At 40.7% G+C, this 21,304-nt stretch overlaps 1 protein-coding gene and 1 pseudogene across 2 annotated transcripts in view; both read left to right on the top strand.

Moving 5' to 3' along the window:
- Nucleotides 1-21,304, top strand: part of TMEM150C (transmembrane protein 150C) — an 86,488-nt gene that overhangs the window by 30,085 nt on the left and 35,099 nt on the right. The gene's annotated exons all lie outside the window — the stretch shown is intronic.
- On the top strand, nucleotides 15,680-15,928 carry LOC129077779 (cytochrome c oxidase subunit NDUFA4-like; annotated as a pseudogene).

Genomic DNA, 21,304 nt, shown 5'->3' with positions numbered 1-21,304 from the left:
CGGGCTCTGAGACAGAAGCCTGTCATTCTTCCAAAATTGTATAGCTTTTGTGTCTTAATGTTGTTTTAGTTTGTAAACTAACCCTATAGAAATAAAATAATTAAAAACTAACAGGAGGCCTGATAGAACACAGGTGTTAAAGAGTTTAGCCTTAATTGATAGGCTTAAGTGACTAATACCTGTAGAAACATGTTATTCTAAAATTGTGTACTTTTGAATAAAGACTCCTTTCCTTTATCGCCAAACCCTTGCCTCTGGAATTTTGCCTAGTGGCGGAGGGCAGCAGGGCCCCAGCTGCTGTTCAATAACAAGGATGCCAGGCAAAACAGACAATATTTATTCCTTTCATGATAGAACTTGCCATAACCACAGGAGCAGCCAGTGTTGGTGCCAATGTAGTGTCCTTTTTCCAACAAAGCAAATCATAACTGCCAACCAGCACCTATTCATGGCCCTTAGAGATCATTCGGAAGCTACAGAAAACACTGTCTCTTATGCAATAAACCTGAGTCTCTAGCTCAAATCATAATAGATAACAGACTGTCTTTTGACTACTTACAAGCCAGGGAGGGAGGGTCCATGGCTCCTTACAAGCCCATGCAGGGTCCCTCTTGCTGTATGAAATTATTAGCTCTGGACAGGTCCAGGCCAAACTATGAGGAATGGGCCAAGAGGTAAGGTTATCTCGTAACATAGCCAACAGATTCCCTTAAAATCAGAGATGCCTGATCTATTCTCTTGTTTATTGCCCACAAAGTAGAATGCCTGGTTGCACCTATTCCTGTCATAATCCTACTAGGGCTCTTCTCAGCTATCAGCTTTATCTAAGTTTGCCTTCCAGTGACCAAATCAAGCTGTCCCACTTGCCTTTAACATCTCCACAACCCAGGCGGCAAGTGCCAATTAGTATTGTTACTGATGTTGAGGCATCACAAGGTTGATTGCATTAGAAATTTTAAAAACGTCTTATTTTTCTGCTGCCTCAATATCCCCACAAGAAGGCTGTGAGCACCCTGTAATCCCCTCGCACCTTTTGCTTGTACCCTCCCCACCGCCGTCCCCCAATAAAGGCACTTGCCTATGGGTTCTCTCTCCTTTTCCCTCTCCTGCTCCTCCTCCTCCTCCCTCCCTCGCACCCTGTCTCCTCCCCACCTGCTTGGTTGAGCCCACCAGCTGGGCATCCTTCCCCGTGAGCCCCTGAGTGGTATGCCATGCCTCCCTCTTCTAGGACCTGGGAGTAAGATCAGTCTCTCACTTTCATTTGCTTCTCTGTGGTATTAGTCCATGTTCTCACCAGACTGATCGCCCAAAAATATACACATGTAACAGAATTATTCCTTACAACACATGTAACTGTGACCTCCCCAGCCAAACTGCTTTGATTGCATGTAGCATCAGATCTTTCCAGACAAACCCTCCAAATCAGATAAAGAAAGATGCAGCAGTTTTCTGGTGTTGCAGTAATGGATACAGAAACAATTTTACTTCCATAAATTCATGTGGGAATTTGTCTTGGGGCTGTTCCGTTCAGTTGATTAGTTTGTTGATTTTTGCAAAATGCTACACTATTTTTATCACTGAAGTTTATGATATACTTTATGCGTATACTTTAAGTTTATGATATTCTTTAACATATGTCAGGGCAGCCACCTTCTTGGCTCTCATTCCAGATGAACTTGGAAACTTACTGAAGTTCTATGAAACCTACATAAAGCTGTGGTTGCTAAACTTTATTGTGTATGTAATTGAATCACCTGGAGAGCTTGGTAAGAAGACAATTTTCTTGAAAACTTACCCTACCCCTCCTGTGATGCTGTCAAGTCTGGGCTCAGCCCAGTATCCAAAGGATTTTAAGGTGGTAATCCCCAGGCTTCATTTAGAGAGTCATGCTGTGAGTAATTTGCAGGAACTGACAATTTGTTACTGTCTCCCCATTTACTTAGGCCTTCTTTTTATCTTTTAGGAGAGTTTTCCCTCCAAATGTTACATCTTGCACATTGTGAATGCTTTTTTTTTTTTCTTCCCTATTTACAGGCCAGGGAGGGAGGGTCCATGGCCCCTATTTCCTATTGTAATTGTTATTGCTAGTACACAGAAAAGCTATTGATTTTAGATGTTTGTTTTGTGCCAGCAACTTCACTGTGTTCCCTTGTTAAATTTAATAGTTTTTCAGTTAAATGTTTTGCAAAGGTGAAGTGAGAACCAGCCCAGCAATGGGGGCACTTGATTTTTGCCTCCTCCTTGACAACATTATACCTTTTATGCTTTTATATTAATACCTAGTGTATGTGTCACTGCATTGTCCAAACCTCCCAGGACATTGCTAAATAAATACTCTTAGGATCCATCCTTCATTTGTTCCTAATATTAAAGAAATGCCTTTATGAAGCTTTCATGGTTAAGAATGGTTGTGGTTATTGATTTTAGGTAGACATTTTAAAAATTATGTTAAAAAACTAGTTTTCTATTCCTAGTGTTAAAGCTGTCTTAAGGAGGAAAAAAAAAAAGGAATGTATATGGGATCTGTAGGGAGGAAATTCTCTTCACTTTTTAAAAGAAATAATTTGTGGTCTATATACCTAACTTCCTAGGGGAAAGGGGGCAGGGGCATTAATGGAAAGCATATGACTTTTTGGAAAGATGAATAGGCCTCTGGGAAGGTAGAGGGGAGGTATGCTAGTGTATGACAATGTCTGTCAGAGTGGTGTTGACTTTTCTTTGAGAAAAGTTTAATTCAAGTTGCACCTGGGGAGGGGATTTACGACAGTTGAGTTCTTTTGGGAGGCTCTTCTTTCAAGCAGATAAGGGATTTCTGGAACTCCAATGCCTTCATCTCAAAATAATTCTTATGTCAAAGAGGCATATTTCAGGGTGGCATATCCTTATACCTTCCAATCTTAATGCCTTTTTAGTGTCTATTGAAGTGATAATATTTTCTTACTTTAAAATAAAAATGTATATGAATAAAGTTCCTAACGCAGTCTCACCCTTCTGAAATGACTCTTATATACCTAGTTGTGGCTTATTCTTTTCATGTATTGTGAATTTTATTCCATAGGATAGGAATCTCTCACCACCTGTGAAAGGTTTAGTTCTAAAACGTAGCTTACCTGGCAAAACTAACAGGTGTCAAAACCAAGGTTTTAAAGAGGTTAGGATAAGATACCGGCTTCAGTTTTGCATATGTAACTAAATTCAGTAAAGGCGGCGTTCTAGGTGGCTCTAACCTCTTCCAAAACAAACTGGATCTGTCGATGTTAAAACCTGTGCTAATAGGTAACTTTTTCCTGATTCACATTCTTTAATTGATCAGAAAACATTTCTGTGGTTTTATAATTCATTGAGAGACTGAATGTGCTTTGGACTGGAAACTTCCCTTGGGATTCCAAACTTACCTTGTTTGTGTTTTACAAGTAAGCCAAGTAGACTTGGCTTACTACTCCTTAAACTATGGCCATTTAAGAACATTATTAAAGTACTTACTGACATGTTTTGGGAGGTTGCCTGATGATTAGTCCATGTACTGAAAACATGGAGATGAAAGAGATCTTTCTGAACTGCTCAGTGGGCTTTCCCTCAAGATGTAAGGACAGAAGTCATTGTTGTCTTGTTTTTCTGTGTAAGGGCATAAACTGCAGATATGTTTTTTAAAAAAAATAATTTATAATTTTTGGTAAGGAATTATAAAACTTCATCAATTCAAAACTGTGAGATTTGGTATCTTTTATTTTTATTCAAAAAATAATTCGCCTATAGTTTTCTTTTTCTGGAGATATGCTTATCAGTTTTGGTAGCAGAAATATTCCACTTTCAAAAAGTTTTGGCGCTCCTATATTTTTCCATGTTCTAGTGTAATATATTTATCTTTAAAATTTGTTTTTCCTTAAAAGTTTGCAAGTGTTAAAAGATAATATTCAGAAAAAGATAAATTCGGTGACTCATACAGATATAAAAGTGAACATGTGTTGTAGACTTGATTGTATTTCATTAATCAGTGAGAGCACCAGGAGATGTTATAACCAGTTCAAAGAGAGTTTTATTAATGGACACATTTGTAGACCAACAATATTGAATTATTCTTAGGCAATATTGAAATGAATGAATAAGTGGGGAAATGGAAGCAAAGTGGTTTTTTCACAGGGGGAAAATCAGTTGAACTTCTACCAGACAGAACAGAATTTTCATGTCTATAGACAAGAATTATTTTTCATTGCTCTCAGTTACCTATAATTTACAGTTGTAAAACAGCTCCCTGAGAATCGGATAACCTGGAGGGCTGTTCTCTAGAGGACACAGAGCTTTCCACTGAACACAATTTTTCCTACAAAAATGACACCTTAATAAAGCTAAAAAATAATTAATTCATTCAATGAAAGTTTGACTTTCTGTTCAGTGCCAACTAACTTTCCATTTCTTCCTGAGTTTGATCCATTCATACTGCCTACATTTAGAATCAATTTTGGATATTCAGATTTTTCTAGAATATAGTCTATTTCCTGGAGATTTTCAAGTGTATTAGCATTCAGTTGCTTATAATATTCTTTTGATTTTTTTTAAAAACTGTATTTTTTAGAACTTTCTTTTGCTTTAGTTTTCAATTTTTATGATTCAAATATCAAAAATTATTTAAAGTTATTTAGTGACATATATGTATTTCCCATCTTTTCCTCATCTGCCTAATTCGTACATCTCCCAACAAGTAACTAGTACTTGTTTTAGTTATAAATGTGCATATACTCATATATATTGTTTTGTGTGTGTGTCTCTATATCCACACCAATCAGTGTAAATACTGGAATGGTATTTTCCACTTATTTTTAGGTGTTGTAGGTATGTTAGGTATTTATATTATAATATAGGTATTTCTATTATAGGTATTTCTAACAGTATTTTTGCATATTTTTATTTTTAAAATATTTGATTTGTCAAATTTTCCATAGTGGAAGTGATTTGAGAACCAGCTCTCAAATTTCTTTACATTAATTTGCTCTTTTTAAAAATTCATTGACTGTTACTTTTATCTTTATTATTTCTTCCCTTTTAATTTCCCTATATTTGTCTTTTCCCCCTAAATTCATGAAGAGAATGATTCTTTTTTTTCTTCCTTCCTTCCTTTATTTATTATAATGAAAATTTTTAAGACCACCAATTTATAGGTAAATTGCACCTTCTTACATATTTGACAAATCTCAAAATATTATGCCAATATGCATTATCACCTGCACTGAGCATTGTCATTTTTAGTAAAATTTTTGCTGACTTAATAAGCAAACATGTGTTGTTTTATTCACACTCTTTTAAAGATTCTCTGCTGGCTTCTTATCATCAGCTGTAACAAACTATGATACTCAGTTTCGTTGTCGTTTTGTAGCCAAAGAGGTCTTTCTTTCATTCTGACTCTTCGAACATTGCTACATCAGTCTGTTTACAGTCACAGCTCTTGAAGATTGTCTCCCGTTCCTTCCTCAACCCAGTTGAACTCTGGCTTCTGATCCAGGACTCTATGAAAAACAATGTTCCTACCGCTGTCGATAATGACCTCCGAATAACCAGATCCAATGACCTCATCTTGTTTCTGGTCTTTACTGAGCTCTCAGAACATTTGATGTTGTTGACCATCTCTTTCATCCTTAAACTTTTTCTCCTCAGCTTTAGTGATGATATTCTTTCCTCCATTACTTGGTCCCCATGGCCACTTTTTCAGCCTTCCTCCCTCCTTTGCCCCCTAAACATGAGTGTTCTAGGTACACACTCTTTCTCTCCCTCTTCCTTTCCCTTTCCCCCTCCCTCTCCCTCCTTCCTACCTTGATTACTTTCACATAATAAGTGGAGATTATCAAGTAGGAACTGAAATCCTCACTCTCCTGACTCTGCCTCTTCCCTCCGGTGGCGGATAACCCTCACTGCACTTGGGAGCCACTTCCCCCCTGCCTCCTTCAGGATCTGGAATCATGTGTACTCCCTCCCTCTATCCATATTTTCAACCTCTAAACTCTTTCCCATTTGCTTGAATCTCTGTTTCTTTTTAAAAAACAAACTTCTCTCTTGACCTTTATCTAGATCTCCCTTTATGCATGGCTGCATGTCTTTCCTTTCTTTCATAGCCAAGCTTCTTGAAAACGGTCCACATTCACTTTATCTACTTCTTCTCCACCCTTTCATTCTACATCACCGCAGTGAGACCTCTCTCCCCACAGGTCCACTGAAACAGCTCTGTTAAGGCCACCACTGATCTACTAATTGGAAAATCCCTCAGCCTCTCGTCCACCTTCAGCTTGACCTCCCTGCAGCTTTTGAGATGGTTTACCACTTCCTTTATCTCGAAACCCTTCCCTGGCTTCCATAACAAGACTGTCTTGTTCTTCTCCTATCTGGATGATTCTTTCTGCTCACTCTCCTTTGCAGCATTCCCTCTGTCCTCCCACCCCCAGTGTTCCTTGTCCTCTGTACTGCTGAGCTCTCTCCTGTTCTGCTCTCTTCCCCTTCCCTCCTATTTGCTCATCTCCTTCCTTAGTGCATTCTCCTTAAGTGATGTCTCCCTTGCACTTCCACGGCTCCCTCTATCACCAGTTGGCCTAGACTCCCAAATCAGTATGCCCAGCCCAACTGTTTTCCTGAGCTCCAGCCAGATAGTCTCCTGTCTGCTGAACATCACACCTTTGGTGCCTCCATCAAAGACACCATAAAACTCGATTCATTCAAGGTAGTGAGCAAAGAGGGCAAAGAAAGTAGGAATAGTAAGAGAGAAAGAAGAACAAGAGGGAGAGCTGTGGAAAGGGGGAAAAAAACAGTAATTGAATTCTTATGCCTCTCTTGCTTTGTCCCACCTGTGTCTTGGACATTCGCCACCCCCATCCCCACTTTTCTTCACTAGAGCTATGGTTCTCAGAGTGTGATCCCCAGGCCAGTAGCATCAGCATCACCTGGGAACTCCTTAGGGATACAAATACTCAGGCCTACTGAACCAGAAGCTCAGAGGTGGGGCCCTGCAAGCTGTATTTTAATAAGCCCTCCAGATGATCCATGTCTGCTGAAGTTTGAGAATGCCTGCACTAGGGAATTCCCTATTCACCTTTCATGGCCCAGTGTCAGTGTTAGCTCATTGGAGGATCTCTCCCCCATCCCCTCAGACAAAATGAATGACTTCCTCTTCTGTTTTCCCATAATGCTTTATTCATGCCAATTATATAGCACTTATTCTGCTATAGTTAGCTCTTTAAGAGGCCTTCCTCTCCCATAGATTATAAAGTCTAGGGTTATTATTGATCTTTTTATTTTCAGTGCCTGGCATGAAGTAGACATGTTACATTATCGCAAATTACTTTTGTGATAATGTAACATGACCCCTTTTTCACTCTCTGTCCTTTCTTCTTCTTCCTTGACCCTGTCTTCTGGGTATGAATAAATAATCAGAATGAGATCCTACCATCTAAAAATGGTGTTTTCATTGGATTCAAGCTTTCAGCCTCTTCATATCTATCACTCAAGGGTTCAAAGCAAGAAGTAGAACCATAAATGGAGATGTATGGGTATACAGATAAATGATTGGTTACAGGGATTTGAATGTAGGCTGTTGTAGAGCTGGGTAAACTGTCTGTGAAAAGCTGTTGTCTTCACTTTTATGCTGGAGCTTGAACTCCAGTGGACAGACATTTGAGAAGGGAACAATAGAGGAATAGGGGGCATGGAGGACGAGCAAGGGAAAACTGGATCCACAGGCACCGAGTGGATCTCATGAGTGTGAGCTGGAACCTACAGGGACAAACTAGAACTGAGTCAGTTCTCCTGTCTCCAGCCTTGATGAGACAAATGGAAGCACCAGAGAAGCAGGTGCTTCCATCCTGACCCAGCAGGCAGGGCAGTGGAAGGAGGGATCCGGGGAAGGGGAAGCAGCTGTAGGTCCCGTGGCTGCCCTGCACTGAGGAGGGAGCCAGCAGATAGACAACCACATGTGGGAGCTACAAAACATAAAGGAAAACCCTTCCTGGATTGGCTAGCAATGGAGCTGGTTCAGAAAGGTAAGAATTACATGGGGGAGACTGGGACACCCCAGGGAAGACAAGATCGTGATTCTCAGCAGAAGACCCTCAGTCACCAGTGAGAGGCATACTTATGCTGACTATATTGTCTTTACTGAAGTAAGATAGATTTTAGAAAGATTATTTGTAAGAACGAAGAGCGAAGCCAACTATATTTAATTAGAACATCACCCATGCGTTATAATTAATTGAGGGTTCTTTTTGGTAAGTAATGAGTGTAATAAACAAAAAGGGAGTTTAGTAGAATGTAGAGGGCAAGAGCTTGGACTCAACCACTTTCTAGCTGTGTGACCCTGAGCAAGATATTGAACCTCTCTAAGCCTTTGTATTCTCATTTACAAGTTGGCAATTAGTAATAGTCTTTGTCTCATAGAGTCGTTATAAGGACTTAATAAGAGAATTCATGTAAAGTACTTGGCAGAATATTAGACACATGGGGGTGTGGGTGGGTGGGTGGGTGTGTGTGTGTGTGTGTGTGTGTGTGTGTGTGTGTGTGTAAAACTGCTGCCAATATCTTATCATCGTTATTGTTGTTACTGTTATTCTTTTTTCCCGAGGAAGTACTTTCAGATGGGAAGTACTTCCCATCTACATTCTACTAAACTCCCTTTTTCTTTATTACACTCACTACTTACCAAAAAGAACCCTCAATTAATTATAACGCATGGGTGATGTTCTAATTAAATATAGTTGGCTTCGCTCTTCGTTCTTACAAATAATCTTTCTAAAATCTATCTTACTTCAGTAAAGACAATACAGTCAGCATAATTATGCCTCTCACTGGTGACTGAGGGTCTTCTGCTGAGAATCACGATCTTGTCTTCCCTGGGATGTCCCAGTCAGATGGATTCCCAAGGCTCCATAATACTTTTGCCCACTCCCAATAAGTCTCAGGCCAATCCGTCATATAGGATCCAGCATCAGTTGTCAGAAGAACTTTGCTCTACTTATTTTTATGCTTTCTTTGGATTAAGATGTAGTTGCCCTTGTCTCCTCAGCCCCTTCCCCAAATGCATTCCTGCACTTTCCTGTAAAAGTTCTCATTCATTTATCTAAGAAATGGGCTCTGCAGCTTTTTGCCACTACCTGCTCTTCCAGGCCTTGAGCAAAGATGGTTTTGAAACCCAGAGTGCAATGGCTAGAGCCCCAGCCACCTTGCCATTTGCAAGGCACCCTCCCGCCCTGCTCTCAGGCCCTAGCAGGAAGGAATGGGATGAGGTTAAAGTGGACACGGGGCTTTCCTGTAGCAGAGTTTAAGGACTTGTCTTACGCAGCCATGAAAAAGCAGACTGACGCCCACCCACAGTCATGGGTGTCATTTTATAACCGTAATCGCAAACTGTTAAGCATTTTACTGGCTGAGAGAAAGGACTGGATATCTCTTTATCTTTGCCAGACAATAAGAAACAAAGAATGGAATGTCATCCTTTCATTAAAGAGCCATTCTAGTCTCTTTCTTTATCCTGACTATCATTGAGCTTTCAGGAATCTTTATCTTCTGTAAATCTTAAGTCTCTTTTTCTCCCTGTCTGTAATTAGGTTTTCTGGTTTGTGGCCACTTTAATTGAAGAAAAATCATCAAGTAGAATTTGGAAATAATATAGTCCCTTCTGATTTTATTAGTCAATTTTGGTATTGATTGAATCCCCAGAATGTACTTTCATTGACATAATCTCTCTTTTAAAACAAAAGCTATGTATCTTATTGATGCAATATTTTTTCCTCCTTTACCAAGCCCAAACTGACATTACTCCAAATACAAAAATTCCCTCATCAGAGTAAGTTGAAGGGTTTCTATTCGCTGAAGATGCATACTGCAAGCCCCACCTCAGCCATGTTTTCAAGAATGAAATGTATCAAGAATTCTTTCTGCTTTTGCCCCCACCCCCATAATATTTCTTGAGTTCCTCTGTTTTATGAAGCCCCAACTGCCCCTGCTGTGGCTCAGGATACCAGTGTCTCTCTCCAGGGACATTGCATAGCTCCCTGCTCCCCCCAGTGCCACCGCCACACTGAAATCCTCTTCACTGGTGAATAGGTTCATCATCGAATCATGTTTCTGTGGCTTTGTTCAAGCCGTCCCTCTGCTCTGAATGCCCGTTTATCTTCGTCTGCCTGGTGAATTCCTTCAAGACCATGTTAAATGTCAGCTCCTCTAGTAGTCTCTTCCCAGTTTCCTCGGGTGACATTATACATGCCTTACTTTGGCCAGGATAGAGCTTGTTTGTATTATGAAAGTTATTCCATTGGCATTTGTAATTATTTCACAATGTCTGTCTCCTAGAGACACCTGAAGGCAGAATCCTTGCCTTCTTCATAACTGCACCTTCCCCACTACCCGGTACAATATCTGTCCAGGGAAGGCACTTGGTAAATACTTGCTCAGTGAATGTACATACAGTTTTTAGTGGGTGTATAAATAGGAAAAGACATAATAATGAAGAAAATTACTTGGATAATTTTCTGAAGAAACTAGAGAAAGCTGCAAGTAACTTATGTGCAATTTAAAAGAAATGGGCTATTCATTCACAACTAACAGGTGAAATATGGGTCTTCCAAAACACACTTCTCTCTTTTGAGAAATGTATAGTGTCTACCTAAATGTACAATGAATGTGTTTGAAGAAAAAAAAAACAGATTTTTTTGTGTGTAAAAAACACAAAAGAATAAAATGTTACTTCTGAGATAACTTTAGCTTTTGCAGACTAATTTTGAATTAGGATTATGGTTTAGTTGTGTTTTAATAAGGTAGGTGATTTTGACCCAACCCACTCTTTCCTCTCATTCTTGTATCATTATGTAGAATGCTCAGGATCATACATTTGGCTATCTGATGCCTCTCAGGACAGTACGTGCTTTGCTTTCATGTATTAAGATGCCAAACTTTTTTTGTTCCTCAGGAAATAAAATTATGAGTACTGCTGTCGCATAGCCAATTTCCGGAATATGTTCAGTGATGCTTTCCTGGAGCTAATCCCATCATGTGAACCATTTCAAGGATCTCTGATACTGTGGCCTCTCCACACTGCTTGGCCTTGGCCAGTTGTGGGTTTGATGACAAAACAAGAACGGGACACGTCAGGCTAGCTTAGCATTCCCAACCACAAAACTCCTCTGGAAGAGACATGTGTTTGGAACATGGGGATGGCAGTCCTTCCTGTGCTACCTTGCCTGTTTCCCGTCCTCCCATGTCTCTGTTTCTGCAGAATACTGTAAACAAATAGCAAATTTAATCTTCCTAAAGTGCCGCCCATACCTTATCACAAATAAAGGAACCCTCAGTGCTCGCCCATTCCCCAGGAATGTTGTTCCCTCCAGGCCCTTTCCTGAGCATGCGGTCCAGGCTCCGCGCAGCCTGGCTGCCGACCCCTCCCCAGCCACACCTCCCCACTCACATCTCTTCAGCCAAATAAGTGCCCCATGCATCGGCCCCACTGCCTCACAAACTCTTCTCCATGCATATTTTCTCTTCCCTTTTTAGGCCGTTTCTCTTTCTCGACAGCCTTCCTTTCCTTCTCAGCATCTTGCAATTCTATTCATCACTCAAGGCCCAGCTCCAGTGCCACCCTCTCCATGAACCCTGTCCTAATCCCTGTGGTCAGAATTAACCACTCTTACTGTGGAATGGACATAAGACTTTATTTTCATATTACGTATAGCAATTATCGGGTTATTTCTTACACTATAGTTATTTGTGTCCACATTTATGTTACCTCGAGCGAAGTTTCCGGCTTTGGTCTTGCCTTTTTGAACTTGGGTGTCTCCCATTTCCTAGCACAGTGCCTTTCACTCGTTTTCACCAAATGCTCATTGGGCGCCGTGCTATGGGCCAGGCCTTGTTCTATATTGTGGGGATAAAACAGAAACAAAGATAAAAATCTCTGCCATCATGCCCTGAAAGAACAAAGTCTGTTAATAAAATAAATAGATAAAATATACCAAGTACTAAGTGTCAGGAAGAAAAATATAGCAGGGTGGTGCAGGGAATTCTGGAGATGATAAGGGATGAGGATGATTTAAAATGGGTTTTCAGGGAAGGCCTCACCAAGAAGGTACCATTTTGGAAAAGATTTGCAGTGGTGAGAGAGGAGTCATGTGCATTTCTGGGGAGGGAGGGGCACTAAGCAAAAGGAAGGGTCAGGTGCACCCAAGGTCCACATGGAGACCAGAGAGGCCAGAGTCAGGTGAAAGTGGCGGAGGAAGTCAGAGAGGAGAGGGCACTCTGAAGTAGGGACCTGGGGTTACCCTTAGCAGGGGGTGGAGCTAAAGGATGCCATGATCTGATCCAGGTTTTAAAATGTGCTCCCTGGCCACCATGGTGAGAAATGGCTCGGCTTAGGATCACTTTTGGATCAGCATTTCCTGGCACATTGAACATGGAATATGTGAGAAATTGGGATGTCTAAGGTGACCCTGAGGCTTTTGGCCTGAGAAACGGGAAGGATGGAGCCACCATCAATGGAGAAGTAGAGACTGCAGGTTTGGGGAAACAAGATCAAAAAGACATCAGTGTCCACATATTGTTAAGTAAAAAACGTCACACTTATATATTATGGAGGAAAACTGGGAGGATATACGTTTAACTGTTAACAGTTAACTGTGTGACATTAGTGGGAACATTGACTTTTCCACTTTCCAGTTTTTAATTCCATGTGTATAGAATTCACAAGTCCAAGTGACATGAGGGGAACAAAGATGTCTAAGACTGGGCCCAGCCTCAGTGTGTGTACGAAGAAGGCTGCAGGCCCTGGCTAGGTAGCTCAGTTGGTTAGAGCACCATCCTGCTCTAATGCCAAGGTCATGGGTTTGTTTGATCCCTGGTCAGGGCACATACAAGAAGCAACCAATGAATGCATAAATAAGTGGAAAAACAAATAGATGTTTCCCTCCCTCTCTCTCTCTCTTTCTCTTCCCCCCTCCCACCCTCCACCATTCTCTCTCTCTCTCTCTCTCTCTCTCTCAAATCAGTCAATCAATCAATCAAAGAAGAAGGCGGTAAAGAGCAGGCATGGTTAAGGGAGGGTGATCATACCCGGTGAGTAGAGCCAGGTCAGAAATCTAAACTCTCAGCTTTGAAGGGTTTCTTTCATCATTCACCAGGAGGTGCTCAAACGCTGAGGCCAACTCACGATAACAAATTCGTAAGACATTTCTAAACCAAAATAGAAGTGCATTCACAATGGAATTAAAATAACATTGTTTACTTAGGAAAATTCTTTCTTGCAAATAACTTCATTCAGAAAACCATATTATAGGCCAAAAATGATTTGGTAAATATAGATTTAGAACAATAGAAGAGAGGATCTTTCTATCAAGCAAAATTAATTTGGTGAATTGCTATTCTTTACTGTTGAGCTGGGGTTTTTTCCAGAAAACTGACAGCGTTGGAATTGAAGCAACTTTTCCCTTGTCTAGCACTGTTTAGACACACTAAGAATTCTAATGGTTCAACTTCCTCAGTCAAGGAATCTGCCCTTAATTCATACCAGGAAAGGAAAAATTCAATATAGTAGGGGAAGTGTAACTGATTTGAGACTTTGACTAATAGGCCATAAGTTTGTTATCTGCAGAAAGAAGACAGGTTACCTATTTTCTGATGAGCTATTTCTAAAGTAGAACCATTTCTCAGTTCACTCTTTGTAAAGGGACGAAGTATTTAGAGCTATGAAAAGGGAATTATAGGTACCAGAGCTGAAAGGGAGGAGAAGGAACACAGGCAGATGGCAGGTCCTGAAAGGTGGAAAGGTGCTTATTGTGCAGAAACCAGGTTGTCCACTGAGGAGGAGACTGTCGATCTAGGTATGGTAACAGGAATGAAAGGGAGGAACTTGGGAGAGACTGTATGTGTGTCACAGGGGCAATGCCCCCACCTACACCCTGCCCTTCCTCCCACCCTCGGGAACTGGGCGTCAACATCTGATCCATCTTCACAGGCAAGTAGGCATGGGCCACATAAGGGAGCTGGCATCTGAGCTCTGAAAGGGACAGTGGGGAGAGCAGAGCCCTGAAGAGGCCACCAAAGCCAGTGCCTCTTTGGGCTGGTGAAAGACACCGGAGCCTTTCGGGAGCCACGTACGGGCCATCAGGGGGCCCGTGCACTGATCAGTTTAGAGTTCCAGTTTCACACCAGTCACTGCCTTCTGAGACTTGCAAAACATGCCAGTCCTCTTAGTAGCACACTTGTAAAAAGATGCATTACAGACCTGCACCATGCACTTAATTTTATTGTTGATTAGAGCTACCTTTATTGATTTTCCTAATTTCATTCCTAATTTAACTTTGCAAGCACACCCTTGCTTATACCCTGTAGCCTTCTAAGTGCTTAAAATGGACGCCTAGTGACATTACCTCTGGGGATGAGGGACTGAGGAAGATAGAGAAGGTTGATAATTTATTAGGTCTCTCCCAGGTGGATTTTTCTACAGGGTACTGTGTGAAATGAGAAATGCATTAGACCACCTTTCACCAGGTGTGTGGAAGGCCGTTAACTACATTTACGAGTCCCTGGTTTGGGTGGTTTTCATTTCAGTAATGTAGTGGTTCTTAGTTTAAAGGGACTTTGGGCTCTCAGGTGTTGATTAGTTTTCCCGGCCATGGGAAAAACACAGGGTGATATACAACCTTCTTCACCGCCAGTCTGGACTACACAAAGCAACCTCTGGTCTGGTATATTTCATGTGTTTTATTTGTTTGTTTGTTTGTCTGTCCTTCCAAAGAAGTCATCAGCATAATTCTTAAGAGACTGAAGCATTTTTTTATTACAAAAAAAAATTTACTTCAATTTTTACAAATCAAATGATAACATAATTGATAATGATAGTGTAAACATAACCGTAAAAAATAAAATTATTTTTCTTTCCTGTGTGGGAAGTTAATTATGCTAAACTTCTCATGTGGAAAAGGTTCTGTTTGTTTTTTTTTTTTATTTTATTTTAATTTATTTTTTCAAATACATTTGTCTCTGCCTACCCCCCACCACTTTCCCTTGCCCCCTTCCTCCCTCCCTCCCTCAGCTCTTCCCCTTTGGTTTTGTCCATGAGTCCTTGCTATATGTTCCTTGACTTTCCCCTTCCCTTCCTTTTCCCTGCCCCCCCCCCTTGTCTCTGTTGATTTCTTTTCCTTAGACTGAAGCATTTTTGTACAAGGTCATATCCTACTTCACAGAGAGAACATTAGAAGCCTAGCCTAGTCCTGACCAGTGTGGTTCAGTTGGTTGGGGGTTGTCCAGCAAAGCAAAAGGTTGCAGGTTCGATTCCCATTTAGGGCACATGCCAGGGTTGCAGGTTCAGTCCCTGGTTGGGGTGTGTATGAGAGGCTACTGATTGATGTTTCTCACATTGATGTTTCTCTCCCTCTCTTTCTTCCTCCCTTCCTCTCGCTCTAAAAATCAATAAATAAAGTTGTGTTAAAAAAAAAAAAAGGCCTAGCCTACATTCTGTTTCAAGTTCTTTGCCGAATTCCTAAACAGTCATCATTAAGCTGGAATAAATCCCCAGTTCTACTTCCTTTTTTGGGACTGCAGATGGGTTGGGCATCAGTGATATTAAGATAGCCATTTATGCTCGGTGCACAGGCTACCTGCTTTCCAGCCTTCAGTTTTATTTTTCTCTACTTCCGGGCCGAAGCCCTCTACCACAGCCATGCTCTGCTAGATCCTCGGCCAGGCCCAGAAGCATCCATGCTCGACCACCTCTTTGTATTTATTGGAGCCGGAGGTACTGGAGCAGCACTGTATATCTTAACTCCTGGCATTGTTCATTCCAGGTGTCTGTTGGGACAGAACAAATAACCCAGAACCCTGGAGCAAACTGGGTCCCAATGATCAATACAAGTTCTACTCGGGGAATGTAGATTACAGCAACCTGAAGGAAGAAGGCCCAGACTTCTAAATGTAATGTTTCACTGTAAAGCTGCTTAGAATTAATGTCTTCCAGAAACCATCCACATAGTTTTCCACTTAACCAGGAAATATTTCTCATCCCAGTGTGATGGGGCTTACACTGGTTAATAACTATCTGAAAGTTTAAAAAAAAAAAGCCATTTATAATAATAGGCTTCCAATTATTGAGTGCTTGCCATATGCTTATCAAAGAGCCTTTTGTGTTAACTCCCTTAATCCTCATAAAAGCCCCATAAAGTAGGTACTATTATGATCCCATATTATAGATGAAAAAATTGAGGCTTGGAGAGGTTAAGCAATTTACACAGTGTCATCCAGCAACAAAGTGGCAGTGCCTGGATTTGAAACCAGAGACTCTGGATCCAGGACATGTGCTCATGGTTCCAGCTCTGTTCTGTGTTCCTACAATAATGAGAGTAGAAAAAAAAAATTGCCATTTTGTCCATTACCTTTGGTGTAGCACAGTTACTCAGCAGCTGCCAGTTTGTTGGATGAGAAGATCCAAGTTCAAGGTTTGATGTTTGATGGTCTGTGCATTAGTCTAGCATCGCTCAACCTTAATGCCCTATCAATAGCCACATAAGATTCTACCTGAATTTCCTTCTTAGATCCCCGTCTCTTGAACTTACTGGATGTAGCTGCCCCTTAGGGATTTCTTGTTTGCTCTGGTTGGTTTCATGTTTGGTTGTTTCTCTTCATGAAGCCAGGCCTGAGGTGTTGGTGTCAGAGTCTAGCAAGAGACAGCCAGCAACCTGATGAGTCATTGTGTGTTTTGGCACTTAGAACTAGGACTGTGGGCTAGAAAAGGTTGTTGTGATGTGGCTTCAAAGCTGTGGACAAGGGACTTCCAGGCAGAAGGATTTCATTTTCAGTGACCTTGTGGTCAGACTGCTTTGTGGGTTTTTTATGTTTGTTTTTTGCCTTAGGGATAAGAAAGCACATGAAATACTTATTGTAACAAAGGGTCTAGATTCTGTAGAATTGCTCAATCAGGCATGTTAGGAGTAATCATGTCATTGTCATCTACAAAATAAAATGAGTCATGCTACCTCGCTTTTTTATACCTTCCAGGATGCTGTATTTTTTTTTTCCTGTGGGTATTCATTTGATTTCAGATCTATAAAATACAGCTAGCTTTTTAGGGAAAAGTTATATGTACATATTTATAAAACCTTTGTAAAAATTATATGTAAAAAATCGGTCACTGTTAAGTGAGGAAATCATTTCCTGATCTTAATTCTTCCATGCATTTGGAGAAACCACCTCGTCACTTGGTGCTCTCGGGTATCATCTGATTCACCAGAGCAAGACTGTGTAAATTATTATCATCTATAGATACAGAGAACAAACTGATGGTTGCCAGATGGGAGGGGGTTTGAGAGGCTGGGTGAAAAAGATGAAGGGGTTGAGAAGTACAAATTGGTATTTACAAAATGGTCATGAGGATGTAAAATACAGCATATGGGAATATAGTCAGTAATATTGTAATGACTATGTATAGTGCCAGGTGGGTACCAGACTTGGGGGGGGGGGGCGGGAATCACTTCATAAATTATATGAATGTCTAACTACTATACTATACACCTGAAACTGTATAAAATAATATTGAATGTTAACTATAATTAAAAGTTCTTTAGAAGTTAATCTGTGTAACTCTCAAGTAGCTCATGGACAGAGTGGCTTTGTCATTTTTATAGGAAATAATGTGAGGTATTAGATAAGATTTTTTGGCTGCAGCTAAGAGTATCCGAGTCTATTAGGTAGAGTAAAAGTCAGCTGCTGTATCAAGAAACCCAATAATAATGTGGCTTTAAAATGGTTATTTTTTTCCTCATGTAATAGTCCGGGGTGGGTGTCCCATTTTAGTGGGGGTGGGGGGCAGGGGTTCATGACAGCGAGGCCCTGCTCAGCGTGTCTCCTTTCTTCTGGTCATTGCTGTCTCAGCCCATCGGAAAAGAGTGTTTGAGAGGTGTGTGTGCCAGGCCAGGGAGCGGTACACATCTCTTCTGCTCACATTCCATTGGCGGGAACTTATGGCTACTTCTCACTCTGCAGACGAAGCTGGGGAACCAAATGCCTACCTGTTATACTTCTAACATATTGGAAGAAGGAGAGAATGGATTTTCACGATCTTGCCAGAGTCAGTCCTTCTGGCTACCAAGAGTCAGTGAACACCCTATTTCCAACACATAGAACACACTCACTTCATCCCAGGGGAAACTGACAAAAAAGCCCATGCAGTAAATGCACCACCTGAAAGGCCATGGTCTCTGGGTGATGCCCAGTCCTTTCCATCAGACTTGGATGTGGTTCCTAATGGTCTGGCAATCTGTGAACTAAAAAGCAAATTATCTCTCCTTCTATCCTTATATGCACACTGCATGTACAATGATGGAACAGGAAGTAGAAAACCACATTTAAAACTCCCATTCAAAAAAGGAGATAGCAATGCACACAGCAGCCCATAGGAATGCTGGGATCCTAGGGGAATGGGAAGACCACCTGCCCTGGCAGAGAAGAAGGTTCCCTGATTAGCCCCTGGTTCTGCTCTTTAGGAGCACACTCTTGTCCAGGCCTCTGTGTGTCCCTTGGACCTGTCCTTGGGGGATGGTGGTTCTTCCTGTTCAGTTTCCTCTTTATCTAAATCTGAAGTGAGTTCCCTCCTTGGTGGCTATACAGCTTTTGCAGCCCACTGCCTACTAGTGCAGATTTGGAAATCTGAGAGACAGCAGTCACAAGGTTTTACTGGCGTGGCTTTGCTAATACAGTTCCCTCAGAAACTAAGCTGGCTTCTGATCTATAACTTCCAAGCAGGTCACATGCCAGCAGTTTCCCAAAATTCTTTCCAAGACACAGATCTTGAGCCTTGTTTTTCCCTTGGCTTCTGCACCCTCCATGCTCCTCCCTCTCAATGGAAAGAGGCTGTCTGTACTGAGCCTCTGAAACCGCAGACTTCGTAGGGAAAGCAACACACTTTTTCTCACCTCTAATTCCATGCTGTCTGACGTGTAGAAGCCATTGGCTTGTCCACCCCTCCAAGGCCTCAAGTCTCTAAACTCTTCCTCTTCTTTTGCATCTCTTTGCAAATCAGTCTATTCTATTTTGACCTGGGCTAGTCTCTTTCTTATAATACCTTGATAAACAGTAAAGAACAGCCAATTCATACTAATATACAAACTCTTTCAATCATATTAATAAAATTATAAGCTCAATAGGAATGTGGTCTGTCTTCCAAGAGAGGTGACTGTTTTGGCGTTTGTTTGTTTGTTTGTTTTAAAGAATCAAGAGACTTGGCACAAACCAGATTTTTCTAAGACAATTTTTTTACTTATTTTTAAAATTGTGCTAAAATATTATAACATAAATTTTACCATTTTAATTATTTTAAGTGTATATGTGATTCAGTGCTATTAAGTACATTCACATTGTTTTCCAACCATCACAACCAGCCATTTATAGAACTCCTTTCATCTTGCAAAACTGACACTCTGTACCCATTAAATAATAACTCCGTGTTTCTCTACCCCCAACCCCTGGCAACCACCATTCTATCTTCTATCTATAAATTTGACTTCTCTGAGTACCCCATATAAGTGGAACCATACAGTATTTGTCGTTTATGACTGGCTTACTTCATTTATCATAATGTCCTCAATGGTCATCCTGTTGGGTCATGTATCAGAATTTCCTTTCTTTTTAAGACTGAATAATATCCATGCATGCATAGACTACATTTTGTTTATCTATTCATCCATCAGTGGACACTTGGGTTGCTTCCACATTTTGGCTATTGTGAAAAATGCTGCTATGAGTCTCTGCTGTCAATCTTTATGGGTACATAGCCAGAAACAGAATTACTCGATCATAACATAATTCTGTGTTTAATTTTTTCAGGAAACATCATACTTTTTTCCAGAGCAACTACATCGTTTTACATTCCCAGCCACAGAGCCCAAGAGTTTCAATGTCTCTACATGCTCACCAGCACTTGTTATTTTCTGGATATTGTTGTTTTTGTTTTTGATAATAGACATCCTAATGGTACTTCTTTTTTGATGATATTTTTACTTTTTTTTATTATGTGAAACGTCACATAAAATTTGCCATTTTAAATGTACAATTCACTGGCATTAATTATATTCATATGTTGTGAAATCATTACCGCTATATTGCTGACTTTTTCATCACTCTATTGGTGAAGTTTTTAAAAGTAAACTTTAGACATTGTGACTATTAAGCCCTAGAGACTTCAGTATGCATCTCTAGAAAATAGAAACCTTTTCCTATATAATATACAATACCATTATTATATGAGCCTTCATTCACATTCCATTGGAGAGAACTTACTCACAGGGCCACATTTACCTAAAAGGGAGGCTGCTAATTATAGGTGATTGAGTAAGCCACTTGCTCAGCTACAATGGAAGAAGAGAGAATGGATTTTGATGTTATACTAACCTACAGTAATAAAGCAGTAAAGACTTAACTGATTTACATTATAAGAAGTTTGGAGCTCATGATATCGGGGAGATTAGTATAGCTTCTCAGTGACATTATCAAGGAATCACTTCTTTCCTTCTCTGCACTGCCGTCCTCAGGATGTTGGCTTTGGGTTCATGTGTTTGCTGTTTCATAGTTACATTTTCACAACAGCATCCCAAGTGGAAAAGGAGGAGAGTGGGGGGCAGGGAAGAGGTTTTCCATCATGAGGGATGTAAACCCATCTCTTGCTACTCAGTAGACACCCCCTTGCATCTTATTGGCCAGGCGCAAAGGAATCTTAAAAGATACTCAGCCTTGGGCTAAACACATTGCTATCCTGAATAAAACTAGATTCTGTTAGCTAAGAAAAAGAAGAAAAATGACTGTTGGATTGGCAATTCTAGCTGCCCCATGTGAAGAATATTTTTAAATATTATTGAAGATAATATTTAGTCTTGGCATAGAAACTCCAAGAAGATAATATCAAATGGAAGTACTGGTAGAAGGGATTTTCTTCTGGGATTACTCCATGAGTGGCGTAAGGACAGTGTATTCCATCTATTTCTGAGAAAAAGAATCCTTTGGGCCACTACATTGAAAGTCTCCCTATAAGTCATCTGTCAATTGAATGAAGGTGATTGATTTTAGAAATCAAAAAAGCATTGGGGAAAAGCAGTCACCATTGGTTCTACTTAGAAATAATCATATTCTTTTGGCCCTGGCTAGTGTGGCTCAGTGGACTGAGTGCCAGCCTCCAAACCGAGGGGTTGACAGTTCAATTTCCAGTCAGGGCTCATGCCTGGGTTGTGGCCTGGGTCCCCAGCTGGGGGTGTGCCAGATGCAGCCTATCGATGTAGCTCTTGAACATTGATTTTTTTTTCCC

Source organism: Pteronotus mesoamericanus, unplaced genomic scaffold (assembly GCF_021234165.1).
Source record: "Pteronotus mesoamericanus isolate MK-2021 breed Mesoamerican mustached bat unplaced genomic scaffold, CSHL_Meso_final contig_69, whole genome shotgun sequence".
Lineage (NCBI taxonomy): Eukaryota > Metazoa > Chordata > Mammalia > Chiroptera > Mormoopidae > Pteronotus > Pteronotus mesoamericanus.
Note: the sequence above shows the minus strand (reverse complement) of the source record. Positions and strands in the feature narration are given on the sequence as shown.